The following is an 11,902-nucleotide window of genomic DNA, read 5'->3' as shown; positions in this document are numbered from 1 at the left end:
ACATGGGGGGGCATGACCGCAGATAAAGGGGCGTGGTAATCGGTAAAGGGGCGTGTCCATGGGGGCTGGAGGCATCGGACGCTGGCTAGTTTAGAACATGCAGTAATATACTGCATGTTCTGTATACCGGCGCTGGCGGTCAGGGCAGAGAAGCACGGAGGTCGGCTGTCACTCAGCAGCGCTGCGGGAGTCCTGTGTCCCAGCAGCGCTGCTTAACAAATCTGGTGAGTGTACCAACCCTGTACAAAACGGTACAGCCCCGTTTGCCGGTACAGACCATTAGAAAACGGTACTGTACCGGCTAAAACGGTATAGTTGGAGGGTAAGCCTAAACTGTATGATTACCCAGAGGGATGAGGTGAGATGGTGCCTGGTAATGGGATCTCAGCCTGTACTGAGGAAGTATCTAATTAGGGCAGGTCTGGACGGGCCACTCGTTTTACCAGATAATCCTCAGTGCTGGGCCTCAGGCCAAACTGGGCTCCTACTGTATATCATGTTTGATACAACTAAAAACACAAGAAAAGTCACTGTATAGCCTTTTACTATTGTCAAATCATTAAAAAGAGAAAAAGTCCATATTATGAATGCGATATATGAAAATGATACAGACAATTATATTTTGTTTTATGTTAGAGGACTCGTGTGTTTAATGTTTATTTATTTTTATACATCTAAAACACCCCTGTCTGACAGTACATTTAGTAAGTGGTAACCAGTTTTGGGATGGATACGGATGTAGTTACAGGTTTTGGATGGGTACATAAGCGAAAACAGGTTTTGGGATGGATACGGATGTAGTTACAGGTTTTGGATGGGTACATAAGCGAAAACAGGTTTTGGGATGGATACGGATGTAGTTACAGGTTTTGGGATGGATACGGATGTAGTTACAGGTTTTGGGATGGGTACGGATGTAGTTACAGGTTTTGGATGGGTACATAAGCGACAACAGGTTTTGGGATGGGTACGGATGTAGTTACAGGTTTTGGGATGGGTACAGATACAGTAACAGGTTTTGGGATGGGCCTGGATGCGGCAACATGTTTTGGGATCTGCTAAGAAGATTCTTCTAAATGTGCAAGGCCTTGCTGACTTCCCTTCAGCCCTACTACACTATTCAGTCGCTGCCTGCATGTCACCCATACATAAACCACCTCTGGGGATATACTGCACCTAGTATTATAGGTGCTGGAAACTCCCCTGGGTGGCAATAGATACACCCCGCGTGGAACTAAAGACACCCATTGCGCATAGCGGAACATGACCCTTCCAGCACTGCGCCACGATACGCACCCTGCCTAGGTGTTATTTGCACAATCACCCTGAAGTAATTTTTTGAATTAAGTATGATCTGATGCCCACTGCAACTTCCTTATCATAGTAAAATACAGAGATACAGAGTGCCAGTCTGGTTACCGCGGAATGGGTATGATTCCCGTCAGCGGCAGCCCGACAGGAGCAGAGTGTGACGCAGCGGAAGCCCGACAGCGCTGGAAATCCCGATCGTGGATAGGTAAGTATCCACTAACCTAACCTAACCCCCCTAACCCTAACCCTCCTTAGGGGTGCCTAACCCTAACTTCCCCCCCAAGTGCCTAACCCTAATCCCGCCTCTAAGTGCCTAACCCTAACCACCCCCTTCCCCGCTACCTAAACCTAAGTCCCCCGGGGGGGTGCCTAACCCTAAGTCCCCCCCGGGGGTGCCTAACCCTAACCCTCCCTCCCCCTAGCCTAACCCTAACCCTCCCGGGGGGGTGCCTAACCCTAAGTCCCCCCCGGGAGCCCTAAACCTAACACTCCCCCCCGCGGCTGTCCGCTCGCGGCGCCCGGCATCACTACGATCGTGATGCCGGGCGCCGGTCTCCCGGCGTCGGGGAAATGCGGGCGTCTACATCTAGACGCCCGGCATTTCACCCATGCCGGGATAAGACAGTCGGGAAGCCGGCTGCCGGTATATAGGCAGTCGGCTTCCTGATTGCTTCCCGGTTACTGCAGTCCATTCCGAATCTTCATGAGGACTCTAATAAAACTGGTCCCCAATCTGTATGCTCCAATACTGTACATTGCAGAGCCTAATCTAGTCATCCTGCCACACAACCAGAGCCCATGAAGATTATATAAATAAATCAAGTTCTCAAAATGCCTCTAATCATCATAATTAAGCAATGATTCTTACATGGGCCCCAAAAAAAGGGTAAAGAAACAAAAATCGATATAAAACATATAATAATAATAATAATAATAATAAAACGACGATAAGTTTTCTCTAACACATAGTACTACATTTGCTAAGCGGCAGATTCTCTGGGCCTGATTCAGAGACGGACGCAACTGCGATTTTAACACAGATGGAGCAATTGTTTGCTCATGCGTAATTGCATTGCGAGTACGAACGAACAGAGGATCAAATCGCAAAGTGAGTGACAGGTAGTTAGGAATTGGGGTGGTTACGGGGGGTGGCTAGAGAAAGGCAGGCGTGTCAGACCGTTTAAACGCTGTTTCATGGGCGTGCATAAATTAGCCATTGATGTCTCCTACGCAGCACGAGAGCGCTCTGCATGTCAGGACAGCTGCAGTGTTTGCAGCTGGTCAGACCTTCCGCAAGGGCAAGATGGCTGCTCGATGTGCGTCGATGGTACAGATGTTTACGCTGTTGCACGCCTCGGGCGGATATGAGAAGGCAACAGTGGATGTCCCTATGCTCGTCTGTGCTTTGGAAGGAACTTGCATATTTTAGCAACTGCAATCCGTGAGAGTATGCAGTTGTGTATGCACTACCATTGCAGGGGGGGGAGGGGGAGGTTTAGGATTAGGTTTAGCCTACTTACCATCGCAGGTGTCAGCATTGTAACCCAATTGGGAAGTCGGCGCATCCGGTACCCAAACCCAATGCATGCATTCAGGGATTTGACTTTAGTAAATCAGTGTACTGCAAAACACTGGCAATTACTGTCCACTACTTAGTTAATTTAGCCCATGGAGACTTTAGAGCAGCTGTGACCAACCCGCAGGTCTCGATCCACTTGCGGCTCTTTTGTTGATGTGATGCGGCCTGGGCCCCCGCAGACCCCAACTGCAACTGTAAACGCTGGCCTCTGAAGCGGTCAAAGTCTAAAGAAGTCTCTGATCACTTCCGAGGCCAGCGTTCCCATTGATGCAGTGCGCGGGTGATGTCATGACGTCACCCGCGATGTGAGGAACCTGCGTGCCTGCTGGATCTAGTTAGATTCAGTCAGCGAGAACGAGAGCCCTGACAGCGTGGAGCCGGCGATGTGATGAGGTAAGTACTGAGGGCATTACTTTAGGGGCACTGCATATGGGGCACAACTACAGGGGGCACTGCATAAGGTGCACAACTACAGGGGGCACTGCATAATGGGCACTACTACAGGGTGCATTGGATAATGAGCACTACTATAGGGGCATTGCATAAGGGGCACTACTACTGGAAGCACTACATAATGAGCACTACTACAGGGGGCACTGCATAATGGGCACTACTACAGGGGGCATTGCCTAAGAGGCACTACTACAGGGTGCATTGGATAATGAGCACTACTATAGGGGCATTGCATAAGGGGCACTACTACTGGAAGCACTACATAATGAGCACTACTACAGGGGGCACTGCATAAGGGGCACTACTACAGGGGGCATTGCCTAAGAGGCACTACTACAGGGGGCATTGCATACGGGGCACTAATACAGGGGGCATTGCATAATGGGCACTACTACAGGGGGCACTAGTACAATGGGCATTACATAAGGGGCACTACTACAGGAGGCACTGCATAATGGGCACTACTACAGGGGGCACTGCATAATGGGCTCTACTACAGGGGGCATTGCATAATGGCCACTGCTACAGGGGGCACTGCATAAGGATTACTACTACTGGGGGCATTGCATAATGGGCACTAGTACAAGGGGCATTGCATAAGGGGCACTACTACAGGGGGCATTGCATATGGGGCACTACTAGATGCACTGCATAATGGGCACTACTACAGGAAGAACAGCATAATGGGCACTACTACAGGGGCATTGCATAAGGGGCACTACTACAGGGGGCATTGCCTAATGGGCACTACCACAAGGGGCATTGCATAAGAGGCACTACTACAGGGGGGCATTGCATACGGGGCACTAATACAGGGGGCATTGCATAAGGGCCATTAAAAAATGATTGAAAACAAGGGGCCTGATTCAGAGCCGTTCGCTATTTGCGGTCGTTCGTTCAAAAACAAGGGGTGGCTATTCAAATGATCCGTTTGCAAATTGCAGTCTGTTCACACCTCTAAGTCTGAACGAGCGAGCAAAACATACGCTCGTTTATTTGTTAAAAACGCCCCCTGGCCGCTCGCACCATACGTCATGTCCGCTATTTATTAGATTAATCGAGTACATCGACCAGCGTATGAACTGCTCGCTATTCTTGTGGTTGGTTTTTCCTACCACAATCTTGCGAGCAGTTCTGGCTATAAAATAACCCAGTGACGTGGTCAATGACGCTGCTGTATTAATTATGCACACCCATAAAACGCCCGTTTTGACCTTTAAGCACGCCTGCGTTCGGATCTCCACTCCCCATTTTCAAGCACCTTCCCCTGTTACCACCCACATACGCCTCATTCTGTCACTCAAAATAGCAGGCATTCGCTATATTGCGAGCACATGAATTTCGGCCGCACTGACTGGTTCGCGCATGCGTATAACGATCCGTACGCATGCGCAGATGTGCGAACATCGCTCGGAACGAGCGTACTGCCGCTAGCGAGTGGCTCTGAATGAGGGCCAAGGATTGTCAAAAGTCCCACAAATAAAAAATTACAGCAAAGTTAAAAGATTAAATTAAAAAAAATTATATTGGGAAGATTATATAAATTGTATATTTTCAAAGTGCTGGGCTTGCCCCCAGCGTGACTAAAAATGGGGGTGTGACACAAGGTCAAATGGTAGATACACATGGTCAGATCTGTCAGATGACCCTTTAACGATTTTACCATTGATTTGAACGATTTCAGACAGTATTAAAATTAATGAAATCGTCAAAATCTGACTGCAAACACAGACAATGTCGTTATCTGACAAGCGGGAACGCGCATCATTCATCGTTGCAGGCTCACATGTCAGATTTTCTTTCAGATATGAACGATTGAACGATTTTTAAAATCGTTATCGTTCATATCTGACAACAAATCTGACCGTGTGTATGCACCAATACTCCTGGAAATGTCATACCAAAGGCGTGCGCACAAAAATGGGGCGTGGCCTTGTGACAGGCAGCTAGTGCATTCTATCACTCATTAACTTGACTACTAATTTGATTTACTAAAGGCACATCCCACAGAAATTTGCAGGGAAAACCCAACTATGGGCCTCATTCAGAGTCGGTTGCTATTGCCACTGTAGCTGTGATCCCGCATGTAGCTGCGAAAATATGCAAATGTCGCAGCCGCTGGGATATGTATGGAGACGCCCACAGGCGTCTTTGCAAATCCAAGCGACGGCGTACACGGAAGCAGCATCGGTCGTAGTTCGTTCGATGTTAGCAAACCTGAGTAACTCTATGGTCGTGCAGAATGGGCGCAGGAACTGAGACACCAGAGCCTTATGGGATCGCAGATGCAGGATGGGACACGCCCCCAAAATGGTCGTGTCATGACTGCGTTCTCAGCTGACACTCCCCGCAACCCCCCGAAGCACTCACTGACTGTCAATCACACTGCGTATAAGCACTCGGTAATGTACCTTGGCACATGCGCAGTGGGACTTAGACACATGTGCAGGCGGCTGATAATCGCTCAGCTGCAAAAACATCGGCATAGCGTACAACTCTGAATCAAGCCCTTTAGGCAGCAATGGATCAACGGAACGACTATCGATTATTTATCTTATGCTGGCCATACACGGGACGATTGATCACACGATTTGGGCAGTTTTTGCAGGTTGGACAGACCAATCATTTGAAAATAGTTGTATTTTGAGTCTTCTGCGACCCCGATGCGCGTCTCCGCCGTCGTCTAGTTGGATCGCAGATCAGATGGATTTGCAGAGAGATCTCAACTGCAGTGTAGGATTGACACACATTGGCCCTCATTCAGAGGCCGCTTGTTTTTTTTAGTGTGGCCTCCTGGTCGCTAGCTAAGCTGTGGGTTACCACCCACAGCTTTAGCGACCGACCAGGGTGATGGTCGTGATGGTCAAGACCATCGCGACCATCGGGGCTTGCGACGAGACCCTAAGGTTGGGTCTCGGCAACCGCAAGCCCCAGGGAGCTTCCTGCTCTGATCGAGCAGGAAGTTCCCCACTGACATCACTGCTGATGTCAGTGCGGCCGCCCACAAAACGGCACGCGTTCCGTTAGGAACGCCTCCGTTTCTGTAGCCACGCCCCCGCCCCGCCTACAATACGGGGCGAGCTGTCGATCAACATCGACAGCCGCCCCTTTTGTAGTGAGCTCCGGAGCGAGAGAATTTCTCTCTCGCTCCGGGGCTTGTGCACGCGCAGTGCGGCCACTGCACCTGCGCAGGGCCTTAACATCGACCCGGTTGCGAGCGCTCAGCGCTTGCGACCGGGTCTGAATGAGACCTATTATGTGCATACTTGCCTACCCTCCCGATTTGGTCGGGAGCCTCCCGATAATCCGATGCCGCTCCCGACTTCCTGGGAAGGCGGGCAATCCTCCCGGCTGCTGCCCACCCCTCTTAACCCCCCTGCACTTACTGTAGAAACTCCCGCAGCGAGGGGGGCTGTGAATCGCGTCATTTTGGCTCCACCCCCTGCTTCACAATGCCTGTGATATCGGCATTGTGTAGCGGGGGCGGGGCCAAAATGATGCGATTGCGTGGCCCCGCCCCCGCCATCACCTGGCCGGCCCCGCCTCCTCACGATGGCCACGCCCCATGTAATGCCGATCTGGCTGCTCCCTCCCAGAAGGGGCAGCCAGAAAGTCGGCAAGCCTGATTATGTGATGTGATTGATCAAATCGTATGGTCTTATGTGACATAGGGCCTGATTCAGAGCCGTTCGCTATTTGCGGTCGTTCGTTCAAAAACAAGGGGTGGCTATTCAAATGATCCCTTCGCAAATTGCAGTCTGTTCCCACCTCTAAGTCTGAACGAGCGCGCAAAACATACGCTCGTTTATTTGATAAAAACGCCCACTGGCCGCTCGCACCATACATCATGTCCGCTATTTATTAGATTAATCGAGTACATCGTACAGCGTATGAACTGCTCGCTATTCTTGTGGTTGGTTTTTTCTACCACAATTTTGCGAGCAGTTCTGGCTATAAAATAACCCAGTGACGTGGTCAATGACGCTGCTATTTTAAATATGCACACCCATAAAACGCCTGCGATCGGATCTCCACTCCCCGTTTTCAAGCACCTTCCCCTGTTACCACCCACATACGCCTCTTTCTGTCACTCAAATTAGCAGGCATTCGCTATTTTGCGAGCACATGAATTTCCGCCGCACTGACTGGTTCGCGCATGCGTATAACGATCCGTACGCATGCGCAGTTGGGCAAACATCGCTCAGAGCGAACGAGCTGCCGCTTACGAGTGGCTCTGAATCAGGCCCATAGTTGCATTTTAAATACAAATCGTCCTGTATATGAAGGGAAGAAGTTTCAAGGGAAATCGTACAACTGATCTGACCAACTTTTGAATCTCACCGTGTATGGCCACCATTAGACAACAATAGAAGCCGCATTGTGTTTCTAAAAAACCAGACTACTAATTGAGAGGTGAGATAGTATGTAAAAGGAGATTCTGGGCCTGATTCAGACCCGGTCGCGAGCACTGAGAACTCGCAACCGGGTCGATGGTGGCCCACAGTGCATGCGCATGACGGAGCCGGCTCCGTCGTGCGCATGCGCGAGACCCGGCTAGCGAAGGGCAATCCGTCGCTCCGGGTCTCGCACCAAAGGGGGGCGAGCTGTCGATGTTGAGTGACAGCTCGCCCCCTTTGGTGGGCGGGCCAGGGGAGTGGCTGCCCAAACGGAGGCGTTCCCATGAGAACGCCTGCCGTTTGGGGGAGGCCCCACTGACATCACGAGTGATGTCAGTGCAGAGATTCCGGCTCTGTTAGAGCCGAAATCTCTCTGGGGCTTGCGGCAACGAGACCCTACCACAAGGGTCTCGTCGCAAGCCCGATGGTCGCGATGGTCTTGACCAACGCGACCATCATCATGACCGCTCGCAATAGCTGTGGGTGGTCACCCACAGCTATGCGAGCGGCCAAGAGGCTGATCCCCCCCAAAAAAAGCCGGGCCCTAATTCAGAGCGAGCGGCTCTGAATCAGGCCCTCTATTCGTCCAAGCTTCATCTTGATGGGACAGAAGCATCTGCACCAATGTAGCTGTAGGAAATATGGCAGCAGCAGGGCTTTCTGTACTCACCACTTACCTGAGATATGCAGCCAGAGTCGACGCCTTGCAGTCCGTGGGGTAAGCATTGCAGGGGGCACCTGGTTGGAGAGGTGCCCTCCCTGCTGCTTGCTTTTTGAGCGCCTTTATAGCTGCACTCGTTGGGCTGCAGAGCCTGTGACAGGCAGGGTGAGGCAGCCAGGGCAGCAGTGTCATGGGCGGGCCTGGAAGGGCGTAACTAAGGGGTGGTCAGGGGGTGGCCCTGGCGGCCGCGGAGCCACATCGACGATCCGCTTGAGTTTAAATGTCATTTATGTTCGTGGCTGCCCAATCAGGAACTGATTTCATTGCCCGGCATTACCCGCCCCTGAAAGGAAGGAACTAGTTTGTTCCCCTGCCTTGTTACGTTGTTATAAGCAGCGCCACTGCCAGCAAGAGCATGTAGAGCGTCAGTTTACACATGCAAAATTGATGGTTTGCAGGGGGGCGCCGAACACCCTAGCACCGGCCCTCTATGTAGCACCCCACCAGCTGACTGAGAGGGCCCAGGAGGCAGAAGCAGAGGAAGCGTTCATCGGTTTCCTCTATTGGACTGCTGAAAAGGTGTAATGCGACGGGGTTACAGAGAATATATACGATGGACATTGCTGTCACACTTCTATTGACGCTCAAATCCGATGGTTAGTAAATACAGTTTTTTTTTTTACAGCAATCCGACTGCGGTGCCCATTGGATCGCAATAGACGCCAAAACCTATTTTTACTATATGTTCCTCGCTATATTTTGTAAATTATTATAATGTGTTTAATGATTCTACAGATCATCCTCACTGCATGTCCAGTTCCTCAATCCCATCACACCGATATACCTGTGACATAACTGAGATGACTTTACCTGGGTGACACTACACCTGCGTCCTACCTCACCTGGGTGACATTACACCTGCGTCCTACCTCACCTGGGTGACATTACACCTGCGTCATACCTCACCTGGGTGACATTACAGCTGCGATCTACCTTACCTGTGTGACATTACACCTGCCAACCAACTACCTCACCTGGGTGACATTACACCTGCCAACCTACTACCTCACCTGGGTGACATTACGCCTGCATCCTACCTCACCTGTGTGACATTACACCTGCCAACATACTACCACACCTGTGTGACATCTGGGCGACATTACACCTGCATCCTACTACCTCACCTGTGTGACATTACACCTGCGTCCTACTACCTCACCTGTTTGACATTGCACCTGCATCCTACTACCTCACCTGTGTCACACCTGGGTGACATTACATCTGCATCCTACTACCTCACCTGTGTGACATTACACCTGCATTCTACTACCTCACCTGTGTAACACCTGGATGACATTATACCTGCATCCTACTACCTCACCTGTGTCACACCAGGGTGATATTACATCTGCATCCTACTACCTCACCTGTGTCACACCTGGGTGACATTACATCTGCATCCTACTACCTCACCTGTTTGACATTACACCTGCATCCTACTACCTCACCTGTGTCACACCTGGGTGACATTACATCTGCATCCTACTACCTCACCTGTGTGACATTACACCTGCATTCTACTACCTCACCTGTGTCACACCTGGATGACATTACACCTGCATCCTACTGCATCACCTGCGTCACACTTGTCTGACATTACACCTGCATCCTACTACCTCACCTGTGTCACACTTGTGTGACATTACACCTGCGTCCTACTACCTCACCTGTGTGACATTACACCTGCGTCCTACTACCTCACCTGTTTGACATTACATCTGCATCCTACTACCTCACCTGTGTCACACCTGGGTGACATTACATCTGCATCCTACTACCTAACCTGTGTGACATTACACCTGCATTCTACTACCTCACCTGTGTAACACCTGGATGACATTATACCTGCATCCTACTACCTCACCAGTCTCACACCTGGGTGACATTACATCTGCATCCTACTACCTCACCTGTGTCACACCTGGATGACATTACACCTGCATCCTACTACCTCGCCTGTGTCACACCTGGATGACATTACACCTGCATCCTACTGCATCACCTGTGTCACACTTGTATGACATTACACCTGCATCCTACTACCTCACCTGTGTCACACTTGTGTGACATTACACCTGCATCCTACTACCTCACCTGTGTAACACATGGCTTACATTACACCTGCATCCTACTACCTCACCTGTGTCACACTTGTGTAACATTACACCTGCATCCTACCTCACCTGTGTCACACTTGTGTGACACTAGACCTGCGTCCTACCTCACTTGGGTGACATTACACCTGCGTCCTACCTCACCTGGGTGACATTACACCTGCGTCATACCTCACCAGGGTGACATTACAGCTGCGACCTACCTCACCTGTGTGACATTACACCTGCCAACCTACTTCCTCACCTGGGTGACATTACACCAGCCAACCTACTACCTCACCTGGGTGACATTACGCCTGCGTCCTACCTCACCTGTGTGACATTACACCTGCCAACATACTACCACACCTGTGTGACATCTTGGTGACATTACACCTGCGTCCTACTACCTCACCTGTTTGACATTACACCTGCATCCTACTACCTCACCTGTGTCACACCTGGGTGACATTACATCTGCATCCTACTACCTCACCTGTGTGACATTACACCTGCATTCTACTACCTCACCTGTGTAACACCTGGATGACATTACACCTGCATCCTACTACCTCACCTGTGTCACACCTGGATGACATTACACCTGCATCCTACTACCTCACCTGTGTCACACCTGGATGACATTACACCTGCATCCTACTACCTCACCTGTGTCACACCTGGATGACATTACACCTGCATCCTACTACATCACTTGTGTCACACTTGTGTGACATTACACCTGCATCCTACTACCTCACCTGTGTCACACTTGTGTGACATTACACCTGCATCCTACTACCTCACCTGTGTTACACTTGTGTGACATTACACCTGCATCCTACTACCTCACTTGTGTGACATTAGAGCTGCATCCTACTACCTCACGTGTGTCACACTTGTGTGACATTACACCTGCATCCTACTACCTCACCTGTGTCACACTTGTGCGACATTACACCTGCATCCTACTACTTCACCTGTGTAACACCTGGATGACATTACACCTGCACCCTACTACATCACCTGTGTCACTCTTGTGTGACATTACACCTGCATCCTACTACCTCACCTGTGTCACACTTGTGTGACATTACACCTGCATCCTACTACCTCACCTGTGTGACATTACACCTGCATCCTACTACCTCACCTGTGTAACATTACACCTGCATCCTACTACCTCACCTGTGTGACACTTGTGTGACATTACACCTGCATCCTACTACGTCACCTGTGTGACATTACACCTGCATCCTACTACCTCACCTGTGACATTACACCTGCATCCTACTACCTCACTTGTGTGACATTACACCTGCATCCTACTACCTCACCTGTGACATGA

Source organism: Taudactylus pleione, unplaced genomic scaffold (assembly GCF_031769625.1).
Source record: "Taudactylus pleione unplaced genomic scaffold, aTauple2 ptg000378l, whole genome shotgun sequence".
Classification (NCBI taxonomy): Eukaryota; Metazoa; Chordata; class Amphibia; order Anura; family Myobatrachidae; genus Taudactylus; species Taudactylus pleione.
The sequence above is the reverse complement of the archived record's forward strand: the minus strand, read 5'-3'. Positions refer to the sequence as shown.